We start from the raw sequence: 14,052 nt of genomic DNA, 5'->3' as shown, positions 1-14,052 counted from the left end.
CCGTAAGGGTAGGGATAAAGGAGGGAATGCGAAAAGGGAAGAAAGAGGTGCCGTAGTGGAGGTTTCCAGAATAATTTCGACCTTTTCCTGTTTGGATCTGCACTTAACCGTGGCCAACCACCGTGGCGACAAATTAGCGTTTTTCCTCCATAAAAACGCAGGAACCCGACCGCGGCGGCTGCGTTTTTATGGAGGAAAAACGCTAAGGCGCCCGTGTGCTGTGCGATGTCAATGCACGTTAAAGATCCCCAGGTGGTCGAAATTATTCCGGAGCCCTCCCCTACGGCACCTCCTTCTTCCTTTCTTCTTTCACTCCCTCCCTTGTCCCTTCCCTTACGGCGCGGTTCAGGTGTCCAACGATATATGAGACAGATACTGCGCCATTTCCTTTCCCCCAAAACCAATTATTAATTATTAAAATTCCGCCGCGTATACACGGCCCGTCAGTTGGGGCGGAAGAGCGGCGCTGGCGCGGACGACATCGAGCCCACGGACTTCGTGTGGGCACATTACGAGCAGCTGTTGTTCCTCAGGGACACGATGGTCACCAGGCCGTAAGTTCATCAATATTTTTATTCCCACAACGAGCTGTTCGCTTTAAGGAACACAAGCAGTGCCGTCGTTTGCCGTGGTGGGAACGCTGCATGCGTGAAGCAAGCGCTATTTGACGTGATGCGATTACATCCGATGCGAACGTGTTCTTGATGCAGGACTTGTTGCAAGAAAATGCGGCATGTTCTGTGGCAAAGCTGCAGCTGAGTGTGCTGTTGGCAATTGCTCCAGGTTATAAATCCAACGCAAAGTGTGCAAATGCACCCGACACAACCACCCTGGTGCTGCTGGCGCCGCTGAGCAAGCAGAACGCCGAGCCGCCGTCACATTGGCGGGAGCTAACGATAGGTGTATGGAAATCAGGCACTTTAAAAGTACGCAGACTTCATATGCTGTCTTAATTGCTTAGTATTGTGTATTCTTAAACAGGCATTTTAAAGGGACACTGAGGAGAAATTGAAGTTGGCTTGTATCGATAGAATACCAGCTCCTGATCACAAAAACGGCGCTCTTACTGAAAACAAAGTTCTTGTAAGGTAGAAAATAGCAAGAACCAAAATACAGGTATCGCCACCACAGACCAATCTCGCAAGTACAAGCGTGGTGACGCCATAGGACAAGAGACGCCACCTTGGAGGAATTTTCCATCCTACTTGGTTTCGCGAATCTCTGACGCCGACAAAGGTAGGTTGCGCAGATCAATATTGAAGTAAGTTTCGTTTTAAAACCAATAGTGCACTTTTATCACACAAGGAAGGCAGGCAAAAGACAACCTGAATGTTGGAAGCAAAGAAAACGGATGCTTGGCGGCGCCACAGGCGGCCAGGAGAGTTTCGATTTGTTATGGCGCTTCGCGTCTATGAGCTTTGCGTGCCCCGTGGTTTTGTTTTTGACGCGCTTCGATTTACAAGCGCCGAACAGCAGAGGAACTCCAAGTGCCGCTTCAAGTGCTAGATAACCTTTGAAGGAGCCTTTTAAGGCTTGTCAGATGATCGCCACGGTCGATGAAAAGCTATGATGGCACGATGGTCGGTGATCGTACAGTGCAACACTTGTGTATTCGCACGCTTGCCCGGCGAAACATTCCCGGCTGTGCCAGTCAACTTCAAACTACTTAACGGAAATCGTTTATTAGGGACGGGAGACAAGGTACAAGGCAGTTCAGAAAAATTGCTGATGGCCTAGCTCTGTTAGGCCAGGATATACCTAGCGAAAGCGCGGAGATTTCTGCATCAGAAGATTGCATTCACTAGATGCGCCTTTATTGACGGGTGTAACTTGAGTCGTCGTGGCGGAATGGTAGCGTTCCCGCCTCAAACGCCGAAGGCCCTGGTTCGATTCCGAACCTCAGCCCCGGACTTCTTTTGTTTTATTTAGGTGAGTGGGCGGGGGGGTTTCAGTGGCTCCCATGGATGCCGCCGCTGAATACGTTGGTTAGCGGTTAAGCGCTGGCTCTGTTAAGGCGCGTTTATGCTGCGGCGAGGCGCGCGCCCTGCACGGCGAAGTCATGTCGGTCAAAGCGAGACCCTCTATACTCCAACTGCGCTTGACCGCCGACGCGTTCGGCGGCTTCGGCGCACTCTGACCGCATTGGCGGGGAGATTGGAGCATGCATCTATTTCGCGCCGAGTGCGCCAGCCGCCGCAGACCCGGCCAGACTGATTTGCCTCCGCGGCGACGTGCGCGTTATGTTCAATAGCTGCGGCAGTTCGCCGGAGCTGTTCTTTTCGAGCTCGGCTATTTTAATCCATTCGCAGTACATATCTGAAGGTACATGCAAGTTGGCGAGAGAGCCAGATCCAGTGGACCCGTTGGATCTAGCGGAAGCCGTTGAAGCGTCGTGCGCCGGCTTTGGTTTCAAGCCGCCGATTTTAAACGCGACTGCCCTCGAGCATCCATTTGTTTTTTGTGGCAAAAAATAAATAAATAACTTGGCCCATGCAACCGTGGGAGACCTCGACGCTGCCTGCTGCGCCGTGCAACCGCTCCGTTCAAGGAATCACAATCCGTTGGCCGCAAAGCCCCGGCCAGCCTCCGATGGGCGCAACGCACCCCTCGCGACTCCCCGCACTGGGGTTATGATATTTAGTTTGCAGCGGCTGCTCTCTGAGGAAGGGGGAAACCACCCGCCGGCGCCTAACCTAACCGTGCTCCCTCAAAAGCATCGCACGCTCTGTGGGGCTGAGGTCGCTGAAATGCAGGCCAGAGTTTTTACGAGAACTACGTCGTCGTGTTCGGGAACCGGATCCATCGTAACGCTGGCAAGACGCTGGTGCAAACGTAAACGAAGCGATGGTGGCGACCCCCGATAGATGCCTTCAACGTGCGGCGGCGGTAGCTTTCATTTCGGCAGCTGCTAGACCGCACCGCTAGCCGCAAAAATCACGGAGTCTCCGTTTACGTCACGTTTCACGTCACTCCGTTCTGTGTCGTCATAAGAGTTCTCGAGTTTGAATCGGAGCGGCGGGCAAAAATTTTTCAACTTCGAATCCAAATTTATTTGAAATAAATGTATATTTCGCTCCCGGACAAGCGTCAACAAAGCCATGAAATGCCGAACTACCAGATATTGCTAACAAAAAAATTTTGATAGGGTTCTCCTCAGTGTCCCTTTAAACAAGCATCTTGTGTTGATTACTGGGCTTTTCATGCAACTTGAATGCCACTGACGTCCACACATTAAAAATGAAATCTCGGCATTTATTTCAGCCACGAGAGTGTTGGAAGTTTACAACATAACAGGTGGAATTTTTGCTACAGTTATTGGATGAATTCTTCCTTTCAGTGTTTGTTTTTTTATAACTTATATATGAGGTATTATTTTCATCCCCAGGTGAAAAATCTGTTAATTTGATTGTTTTTTAATGATTTCATCTGGTCCCAGAAGGAAGCCTTCTGGTTTGCTGCTGGTTGAAATAGCCCTTGCAGGCACCAACTATTTTTTGGCTTTAATATACTGATCCCAAAAGGAAGCCTCTGGTTTGCTACTGGTTTAAATGGTCCCTACTGGGAGCTTCTGGTTCTGGAGAGAGATCTACTGGCTACTACTGAACTTTTTGTTGTACGATTTACAACTTTTTTTTCTGTTGTATATGTTGTAATGGTGTTCAACGCACAAAATTTTTCATCAAAATCTCTTCGAGGTTTTCTGCTATACATTGCATAAATAGTGCTGAAGTTTAATGAGAAAACTATGTTTATTAACTAGCTGTTCCCCGCTAACACCTGTGGGATGCCCTTAATGAGGGAGTATATAAGCATGAGCACATAGTTTCAACCAATGTGAGTGTAAGCTATGTGTATTGCCGTGCTTTGTTGTTGGCCTTGTTGGATGCCCTTAATGAGGGAGTATATAAGCATGAGCACATAGTTTCAACCAATGTGAGTGTAAGCTATGTGTATTGCCGTGCTTTGTTGTTGGCCTTGTAGGCACTCAATTGTTACGATTAAAGCTGCGTGTTTTCACTATAGGCAGATCTGCGTGGTCCTGCAGCAGGGCAACACATTTTAGTGTAGGTTGCTTCTGTTGTCCTGAATTTTTGGAGTGTGTCTATTGTCATTAAGCAACTCTTTAAAATATTTTGTAACTTGTCAGAAAGGGATGAAATCTAAGGACATATTACACGGATGGTTTATCCAAGTAAATGTTCGCGCTATCAGCAGTTACTGGTTCCAGCAGCTACAGGGAATGGACCAATAAACCATTTGAACTGGGACAATAAAGAATCCCAATTGGACATTTTCACCGCAGTCCTATCTCACACTTGTAAAGACGTACCTGCAGCTCATGCTATTCTATTTGAAAGGATACCCTGTTGCTCAGATTCCAGTTCATGATCAGGAATGCCAGGTGGCGGAAATAAATGCACAGATTTCATTTTTTATTTGCAGCTATTATGTAGTTGTGCGAATTAACATGCCAACCAATTGTATTGAAACAGTTCCCTCGCCATGAAATGCACGTGGCAGGCCATGTGGATACGTTCAGCCAAACAGAAGTGCTGAAAATATGTTTGAGGGCATATCAGTTCCATTATTAATGAATAAAATGTGACAAATGGGAATCCGCAACAACACTTTTATGATGCAATGATCACAGCTTGACTCTTGGCTGCTTAAGCAGTAAGTGTAGATCATGTTCAAAATATCACAAAGCAGCATGACAAGAAATAAGATCAACGCCTTCAGCCTTACTTGCCTGTACACTTCAAATACAAAGCCCTCACAGTGAAATATTGTTAAAATGAAGAACTAGCATATGAGTTAAGACCAAGAAACACCGCAAATGGCACTGTAACATACAAAATATATTGCACACTGAAAGAAAATAACACCGCTTTGCACTGACTGGAAGCATTTAACACATCTAATATGTGACTCCAACACAAATGCTCAACATACTGTGTGCACCCAAAAGGCCTCATGAAGGTTCCATGTTTATGCATATTCATCTAGGAAAATTGGGCGCTTTATGTGTACAAAAAGAACACCACTGTTTGCAATGTGCTTTGTGCATTGCAGATAAAATGTGTTTTTTTATCATGTGCACAGTCACAGCTAAAATCTACGCGAGATTCCGTGGCACCAAACAAGAGACAAGGCACAAGTGCTCTTTACTTCCTTGTTTTGCGCTATGGAATGGCACCTAAATTACCCACTAGCCTGAACCCTCGCACTTCTAAGCTAAGGATCATAGGCAATGCTACCAGCGGTTCACCATTATTCACTCAAACACTCACTGCTTAATCAATCAGACAGGAGTGCCACGTTAAAGTGCAGATTTCCTGCAGCTATACAGATACTGTATAGACAAGCCAAGGAGCTGCATATTATGCTTAATGTGTAAGACAACTATTAAGTGCAATCAATGAACCTGCATATTTTATTTTCCATACAATGTGCACCAACTCCACACATATAGTTCTTTGGGTCACCACTATGCATATGTAACTCACATGTATCAGATTTTGTTTCATTTAACTTCCAGTTGACAGGAACGTCTTCCTGCAACCAAGCAGTTGAAAAATGGCAGCACTTTTGTTGCATTAACTGCACACCAAAACTTCAGAGGGTAGCACAAACACTGTGTCACCTTTATACTACTATTATGGTAGTCTTCGTGAAGAGGTCAGTAGTAGTAATGCATAGCAAAACCAGCCAAACGATGACGCGGTGCAGTGCACAAAACAAAAAAAATTGGGCACATAAGTAGGCAAATGGCTTAGAGCAGTTTAAAAATTTCACAATAATGTATCCAGGACTTTACAAGAAAAAAATGCAAAAAAGCTAGGATATACAAGACAGTATGCTCAAAAAATGGTATGCAAGACACACGAAGGAACAGCATACTAGGATGCCACAGTATGTACAGCTGTCATGAGCCAGAATAGGGTCAGTCCGTTCTGCAAATATCATTGCATGACCTCAAAATGATGGATGTAAAAAGACTCGTTAAGCGTATATCGAAACATTCTTGCGAAAAGTGACTTGAAACATGCAACTTCATGGTGCATATACATGTACACTCTCATACACAGGACGTCAGGAAACTACAGGCAGCAATTAAGGGAGCCAGGTCCAAACGGCATGCCAGGGGCAAGCAGTACGCCGGCGTACCAGCACAACAGTGCCCCAGAGCCATGAGAGACCATCATTGAGTTGGAGGAGTGGCGCCTGGACTGCGCATCGCAGGCGTCACTCGTGCATGAGGTGGTGACGCCACGAGTCGCTGCCACGCCACGCGCCGCTGCCACGCCACGAGTCGCTGCCGTCACGCCACGAGTCACCTGCGTCGAGCCAGTCGGTGCCATCCCCCCAGGAACCTGTTGGCTTGCTGGAACAAGAGGCATCAGTGCTGCAGTCATCAGCGCCTACACAGAACAAGTGAAAGAGAAGAGAATGTGCTGATGATGCTCTGGCTGAACACGTCGGAAAACCCACAGATGCACTGCAGACCTGTGACAGACATGACGAGTACGACCACTTTGTCTTTCAATGACCAAAATGATGAAGCGCGTGAACAAGAATCAGCAGATTGACCTGCGCGTCAAGCTGCTACAAGTTTTTAATGAATTTACTTTTGAATGAAGTTGCACTGTTTGGCATCTTTCTTTTGGCTCTAGAATATGCTTAAAATGTGACACCAAAATAGTAACATTTATGCCACAATGTGAAATTACGATGCGCAAGATTTTGGTCAGGAACATCTGCTTGGTTATGTGCCTGACACAGGCTATGAGATTCACGAGTATAGACAATTCCTTTACCCCAAGGAAAGAACAGAGGCCGTGCTTTTGATTGCCTAAGCACATTTTGCGTAAAGAGGTGTCAATCTGTTGCGCAAGCCTCACAAAATCGCTGGTGTGCACAAATTTCACTCTCTATGCTGTGAGTCTAGCACTTACCAAGGTTGTGCGTTTTATCTGAGACACAGCGCCATTGCGCAAATACATATTTTGACAGTAGCCCCACTCTTGTTTGCCGTGAGCGTTCATTATACCAGTGGCTGTTATAAGCGGGCCTGACTGTACTTCTTTCCGGTCAGTGCAGTGCTGTCATGTGTTTGTTCCTGAATACATAGGGCCGCAAACAGCTTCATGCATGGCCAAAGCTAACATAGTAAGGAGTTCCTATGCATTTCTCTTAAACACTAGAGTACCTTACCTTCACTGTCTAGGATGACACTGCTGGTCTTGCACCCTGCTCAACTGCCTCCTTTGATATTCCTGGCTGCTGCCACTGCCAGGGAACTTCACCAGCCTTGCTGCAGAAGTATGCAGCGAACTGCTCCCTGGCCGCAGCAGCATCAGTGTGGTGGTTTTGTGCACGTGCCAGAGCCAGTGGGAAGCACTGACCCTCCACACAGCTCTCCCCCAACACCCATTGCTTGCCTCGCCGCCAGTACCCTTCCACAACATTCCCAGACATGTCTTCCCTGTCTGTCAAGGTCTGCGACTGTGGATTTCGGACAGTCACGAAGTTGTGGACGATGCAGGCAGCCTTGACATTGTAGTCCACATTACTCGGGTGCAGAGGGATAGTGCACAGTAGGATGCGCCACCTGGCCGCTGTAATTCCGAAGGCATTCTCAGCACAGCGTCTGGGGAAAAAAACTATAGCAATCAACGAACAAAGGTTCTGGCATATCCAGTGCATTTATTAACGAACACGTGAATGGGAATACAGATACAATGGAATTCAATTTGTCCAGACCTGCTTGCTTTGAGCTTTCCATTTATTCAAGCTGACATTTCCGTGTTGTGAATATAAAGTGTATTGAGAAAGCTTGCATTAATTCAATGTCAGTATAATTCCAACATTTGTTACAGTTATTTTCATATTCTCTGTTTTGAATTAAGCCTGTATTCTACCACCTTCTTGCACTGACAACTTGGCAACCGTGATTAAATAATGCCACATCATACCGTGCTCTGCTTAACCGGTAGTTGAAGATCCTCTTCTGATTGTCGAGCTGCCTAGATGGATAGGGTGCATAAAGTCAACTCGAAGCTGGAAGGCTTCCTTGCCCACGAAAGCGAAGGGTGTAGTCTCTTGCGTCCCAGGCAATCTTCCAATTCTTGGAATGTCCAGGCGTCCCTCGCTAAGGTCACACCCGAAGTCACTTTTTTTCAGTGTGCCACCATCACTAAGCCGGCCTTAAGCCTCGACATCCACAAGGATATACTTGCATTCACTGTCGACGACAGCCATGAGCACAACAGAGTATGCGCCCTGAAATGAAAAGCGTAGCACAGACAATTAGCACAGGTGGCAGCACACCTAGTCTCAAATGTCCAGTGTGACAATGACAAGGCATTACTGCATGCTATACAGCATGGTACAGTAAAATCTCATTATAAGAGACACTGTTATAAGAGACATGTGAGAATGCTTTGGTTAGTTCCCCTGTTTGCCATGTTAACAACTTTGCACACAAGAGACACTCGGTTACTGTATGCCGTTTCACAAATAGCAGGCAATGCTGTGAAGCCTATGGAAAAAGTGCGTCCGCCGCGAAACCATATTAGATGCTGTTGGGCACTCAAGTGCTCGGGCTCTCTAGCATTACTGTAATGTTCACTGAATGTGTACTACATTTAGGGCACGGACAGCCTGTACGAACAGGCACGCTAGCTTTGGCAGCATTGCCTGCTGTGTATGAAATGGAGTATAAGGAGCTCAAGTATGACTTGTCCAATTATGTGTTGCTCCAAATGTGTATACAAGAATCATGTAGTCACTGCCAGTTCATTTAGACATGACATTTCATAACATATCTAAATGGAAGTAGTGTACAGAACATGCACAATTTTACCTTGTATTTGTAGAACTTGCTCCCGGGGATTGGAGGGCAGACGATGGCCCCGTGCTTGCCGTCAACCGCTCTCAAGCAGTTCGGAAATTGCCATCGCAGGGCAAAATCCCTGGCAATTCCTTCCCACTGCACCTTTGGAGGTGTCTGGAAGCAGTCAGCAGCACTTTGAGTGAGATAGACAGAGGCAACCTTGCAAAATGTTACATGACCAAAAGCCAACATTCGATGACAGACATGTGCAATACGATTTTTTTTTCAATATTTCCCCTGTTAAGTTCCTTTCAGTGCAAGAACACTACTTCACGACGAATCCTAAAAATCCCGAGGGGACTATGAAGCCTGTTGAAAAGCAGCTATAAGCTCACAACATGAAAAACTGCCACATGAAAAGGTACACCTCTGAGAGATAACCAGCACCAACTCTCATAGCAGAGTGGAAGAATATTGCAAAGGCCTACTTCACCTGCATGAAATGATCTTTCAGTCCTTCCCAAATGGCCCGACATGTTTCGTGGATGCACCACCGTGCTGTCTCGATGCCCACGCGGAACACAAGAGCAACATTGCAAATATCTTGCCCTGAAGCCAGATAGCTGGAAAACAGAACAAAAAAATCAACACATGACGTAACCTTGCCTTGCACCTCCGTTTTTCATGTATTTTCGATTATTCTGCCAGCGTCTCAATTTTATATGCAGCTTTTGTAGAGGTATGGCAGGGAAAGTCATTTCATGATGTGAAGCTCCTAGATTCTAGCAATGCTAGATTACAGGTTTAGCACCTCCATGCATTCAAATTTTGCCCCTGTCTCATTTGTTCTACTGCACTGCTTCTGTTACCTTACCGTTTATCTGTAGTGACACTCTTCACTAGCTTTATTTTGTTCCTTTTCAGTTCACTTTCGTCAAATTCGGACTGTCCTTGGCTGCATTTGCTTGCTTTCTTTTCTTTTTAAGTCCTCGGGTGCTACAACCCGGCCTTCCTGTGCCGTGCACCTGCACTCTTTTGGCCACGTCTTAACCATTTTGTTCTGGTTTCTCCAGTTGGAACTTATTGCTTTTATCTGACTTCTTTTTTTTTCTTCGCATTTTTCAGAAAATGTTTTTGAGCATTTAGCACTGTATCGTTTGCCTTAATTGGTTTCAGCTCTGTAAGCAACAACTGCTCCGGTCTCTCTCGCCCTTTCATTTTTTTATTTTTTGAGAGGACCATTACAAGGCTTAAAGGGTAGCATGTGCATTTCGCCAAACTGTCACACAACTATGTGTCGAAATGCTTCTTCTCAGAATGTAGAACTCAAGCTTTACAAACCTCAATGCTATTGCCAGTCGCTCGCCTGGCTCCAGGGGCTGTCTCACAACATGCTGCCATGTGAGGTCTGGCAAAAAAATACCAGCACTTTGTCAAACAGCACTGGAGTTATCCAGAAAAACTTTCGGAAAAGTTCATGGTCACCTTCACACATGCGACGCATCTGTAGAGGAAAAATATGTGGTTTGTCATGCCAACAAGTAAAAACCAGACAGCATGACTGCAATACACTGTGATGCGCTATTACAGCACAACTATTGTGGGTGGTTTCTGTGACTGAATGAAGCAGCCTTGTTGTGTACGGTGTCTGTGAAGTCTTCAGGGTCAAAGATTTTCTTTTCAGCTGCACAGTGGAGATATCACGATGCTATTAAAGTCCAAAGGGCCTTGAAATGCTAGGTTTCTTCTGATTGGAGAGAAGCTTACTTCTTGAATGCTTCACTACAAGAAGCATTCAAGGGACATTGATTGCACAAGTGAAAGTTGTGGCCTGACGACCTGACGGCGTGTGCATATTATTTATGCCAGCTGACGTATTGAAGTCGTTTTCAATGCTGCATCTTGTCAATGTCAGTGCTGCCCTTCTGCCTCACTAGCTTTATTATTTCAAAGTTGCATCTCTGCGATGCAGGCACTACACTTTTGCACGAGTAGTGAAGAAGCAGCCAATTTTTCATGCCCCTTGGTTCTCCTGACACTGTTTTGCAATAGCGATGTGCCCCGGAGATCACCGAGAGGAGTCCCAATTTTCGAAGACCGCGCTTATTCGTCAGTTGCCAATGTTCGAATACACTGACGTGAAACTCCTTTGCCTTTTTTATTTGATCTCTGTTCGCAACGAAGAACTTTGGAGCGTACTTCATCCGAGTTGCTTCACATCTCCAACGGTGGATGATAGTTGGCCTCCAAGTGGAACTCAACGCTTTCAAGAGTATATATACACTCTTGAAAGCGTTGAGTTCCACTTGGAGGCCAACTATCATCCACGATATATATATATATATATATATATATATATATATATATATATATATATATATATATATATATATATATATATATATATATATATATATATATATATATATATATATATATATATGCACTAAGTGCCTAGCATTCACCATTCAGTTCAGATGGAACATGACTGCTATTTTAGTCCCATCATACAGCAACTACTGGCACTGCAGTTCCACCTGTACCAAAGCCTCCATTCCTTTTTGGCACTAACCCCTCCCACCCACTCCCGCTGTTGAATGTCACTTCTTATGTTAACGGTATGTGGGGACACCACTACAGAACATTAAAACATGTATGATGGCGTATTAGTAGCTGGCTTTTTTTTTCTTAGCCATTACACCTCAAATCCAAGCAGTTATGTTTGTTTCAGTTTGGGTTCGTTGTCACAGAGTGGCAGTTGCTGTTCATTTTGGACACAGCTACAACAGCGGCGAACTTTTCTTTCTCACAGTGCACAGCCGACAATGTACGTGCTGCTAGAATTCCGTCCGCACGTACCACTGCATAGCACCACAAAATGTAGCAATATTTGCTGTTGCGTGGCTTTAGCTTGTTAGCTACATCACGTCCGCTGTCGTTACGGGACTTATAAGTGACTGCACTGTGTAGACGCAATCAAGCCATTGATGATATAGTCCCACGGGACAAAGCATTCTTCTTTGCACAAGGTGCAGTCAAAGGCACATTTTCCAAGCAGATTAACGCAGAGAAGCCGACCACCAGACCTGAGGAAAGGATCTCTATACCTCTGTACCCAGTGTATCATAGTGGGTACCCGGCGGCACTGGCGACCGAACTGCGCGCCTACGGCATAGGGGTCGGATGTTTTAACCACTAGGCCGCCGAACTGTTGCGCTAAATATCTTTTCGATACTCTACACGGACCTTTTACACTTAAAGAGGAAACGGAGATACTTACCGCAGTGTGATATAGGCCTTCTTGCCTGCGCGCCACGAACGCGGGCCGAACCCACCTGCGGTGCCTTCTCCGCTGGCGACGCTCCTGCCTCCTCCTCACAATGAGCAGAAGTGCTGTTCTTATCACAAGCAGTAAAACTCGTCTTCGTGCACACACCGCTGGCATTATTGCAAATAATGATGCTTGGAGAGCAGCGCAATACCGACGAGCTGAACTGGGATTTAAGCGATGCTATGTCGATGGTGCTGCAGATTACGCTAAACACCGAAGAAAACTGCGAGGAGATGAGTGCGTGTTTGCATACAAACCTATTGTGCAAACTACAATTGAGTTTGTAAATGAATTTACTTCTCCTGCCGCTTTAAAAAGCTAAACTCTTCAAGTGGCAGTCAAAAAGTTTCGGCTGATTTTAGCCTATGCAGTCTAGCAACGATACGGCAGCGCGAGCGATACGCGAGCACAAGCGCGCGCCAGCAACTGGCCATGGAGATTCGCACCGCTTTCGACGTCCGTCGCGGCGCGCCGCTAGGCGCGTAGGCGCTTCGCATGTACGCCTCGGAAGTGTTCATCGAGTTGGGGCTTTAGCGTTTTGCCTCCATAAAAACGCAGCCGCCGCGGTCGGGCTCGAACCCGGGAACTCGGGATCAGTAGCCGAGCGCTCTAACCATTGAGCCACCGCGGCGGGTAAGCTTGCTTTTCCCACGATATGGGACATTTCCCACGATTCGGCAACACTGCCGGAGCCCTCCAGTACGGCACCACTTTCTTCCATTCTTCTCTCAGTTCCTCTTTTATCCCTTCCCTTACGGCGCGGTTCAGGTGTCGCCGAGATGTGAGACAGATGCTGCGTCATTTCCTTTCCCCAAAAACTATTTTTGTTGCGAACGCAACACTACGCCAGCCAGGCAGCCGTGACAGGCAGCCTAGAAACACCGCAGCCGCGCTCCAACAGATGGCGCCGCCGGTGACGCCGCTGCCGTCGCCGCTCGCTCCACCAGATGTGCCCCGCTGGGGTAGAGGGAGAGGAGGTGTCGCCTCGCGGTGGGTACATATATATGCGCTTCGCCTCAAGGGCGGTTCACATGCAAGCGAATTGGCAAATAGAGCGAACAGCGGCGCGGCGCTGCGAAGCGGTTCGCGAGCTTTCGTTTCACATGCATCGCCGCTGCGCGTTTCCCACCGCTGCGAAAACCAATGTTGTTGGCAAAAGATATGCGCCTGCAACCGGTTTTGGCGGCCTGCAAACACAAAAAAAAGACGTAATATAAAAGCATTATTTTGTCATTTCTTTACACAGTTTATTTAAATAACTATAATTATTGCGTTTTAAGCATTAAACAGCACTTTATACAATTTTTTTTAAACAAAAGTTCGTACGTGCGGCATACAAACTCGCGTGGCAACGCCGGGCCGTCATTGTTGAGATGCGGTGCTGCCGCGTCGCCGCCGCGAAAATTTCCAACTTGCCCGAACCTCGCCGCTCCAGCCGCTGGGAGCTTTCTTGTGCCCAACCCCTCGCAACATGGACCCTAATCTGCACGCAGGGAGAAGGGCTGCGAGATCAGAGTATGTAGAAAAGCACTCAGCTGAAAAAAACAAATGTAGTATACACAGATACGGCTTTGCATCGATGGAACAGAAACACGAAGGAACACAGAGTAGTATCGGTGGTGGTGAACCATCAAGGGGACCTAGTCACCAGTATATCACAGAGCGGCTGCAGAGTACCCGGGGGGGAAGAAGCTGCTGTTGCGCTAGCAGTAGCTGAAGGATACCGCAGAAATAAATCGCTCACAATAATCACCGACTCCAAAGAAGCATAAGGCACTACACTAATGGTAGGATCAGCAAGGGAGCGCTACGCATCATCCTCCAGGCGGGACCCCTGGACCAAGAAATTCAGCACAAAATTTTCTGGGTGCCGGGGCACACCGGG

The 14,052-nt window shown here is 46.7% G+C and overlaps 1 long non-coding RNA gene across 1 annotated transcript; it reads right to left on the bottom strand.

The window, feature by feature from the left end:
• Positions 1-7,732: 7,732 nt before the first annotated feature.
• On the bottom strand, positions 7,733-12,306 carry LOC144093795 (uncharacterized). The gene is made up of 5 exons (XR_013306333.1): positions 12,117-12,306; positions 10,178-10,340; positions 9,330-9,459; positions 8,867-9,010; positions 7,733-8,283 (listed from the first exon to the last, which is right to left on the bottom strand). It is a non-coding gene; the product is annotated as an uncharacterized LOC144093795 (long non-coding RNA).
• Between the last annotated feature and the right edge of the window lie 1,746 nt (positions 12,307-14,052).

The sequence above is a fragment of the Amblyomma americanum genome, chromosome 1, assembly GCF_052857255.1.
Source record: "Amblyomma americanum isolate KBUSLIRL-KWMA chromosome 1, ASM5285725v1, whole genome shotgun sequence".
Classification (NCBI taxonomy): Eukaryota; Metazoa; Arthropoda; class Arachnida; order Ixodida; family Ixodidae; genus Amblyomma; species Amblyomma americanum.
Note: the sequence above shows the minus strand (reverse complement) of the source record. Positions and strands in the feature narration are given on the sequence as shown.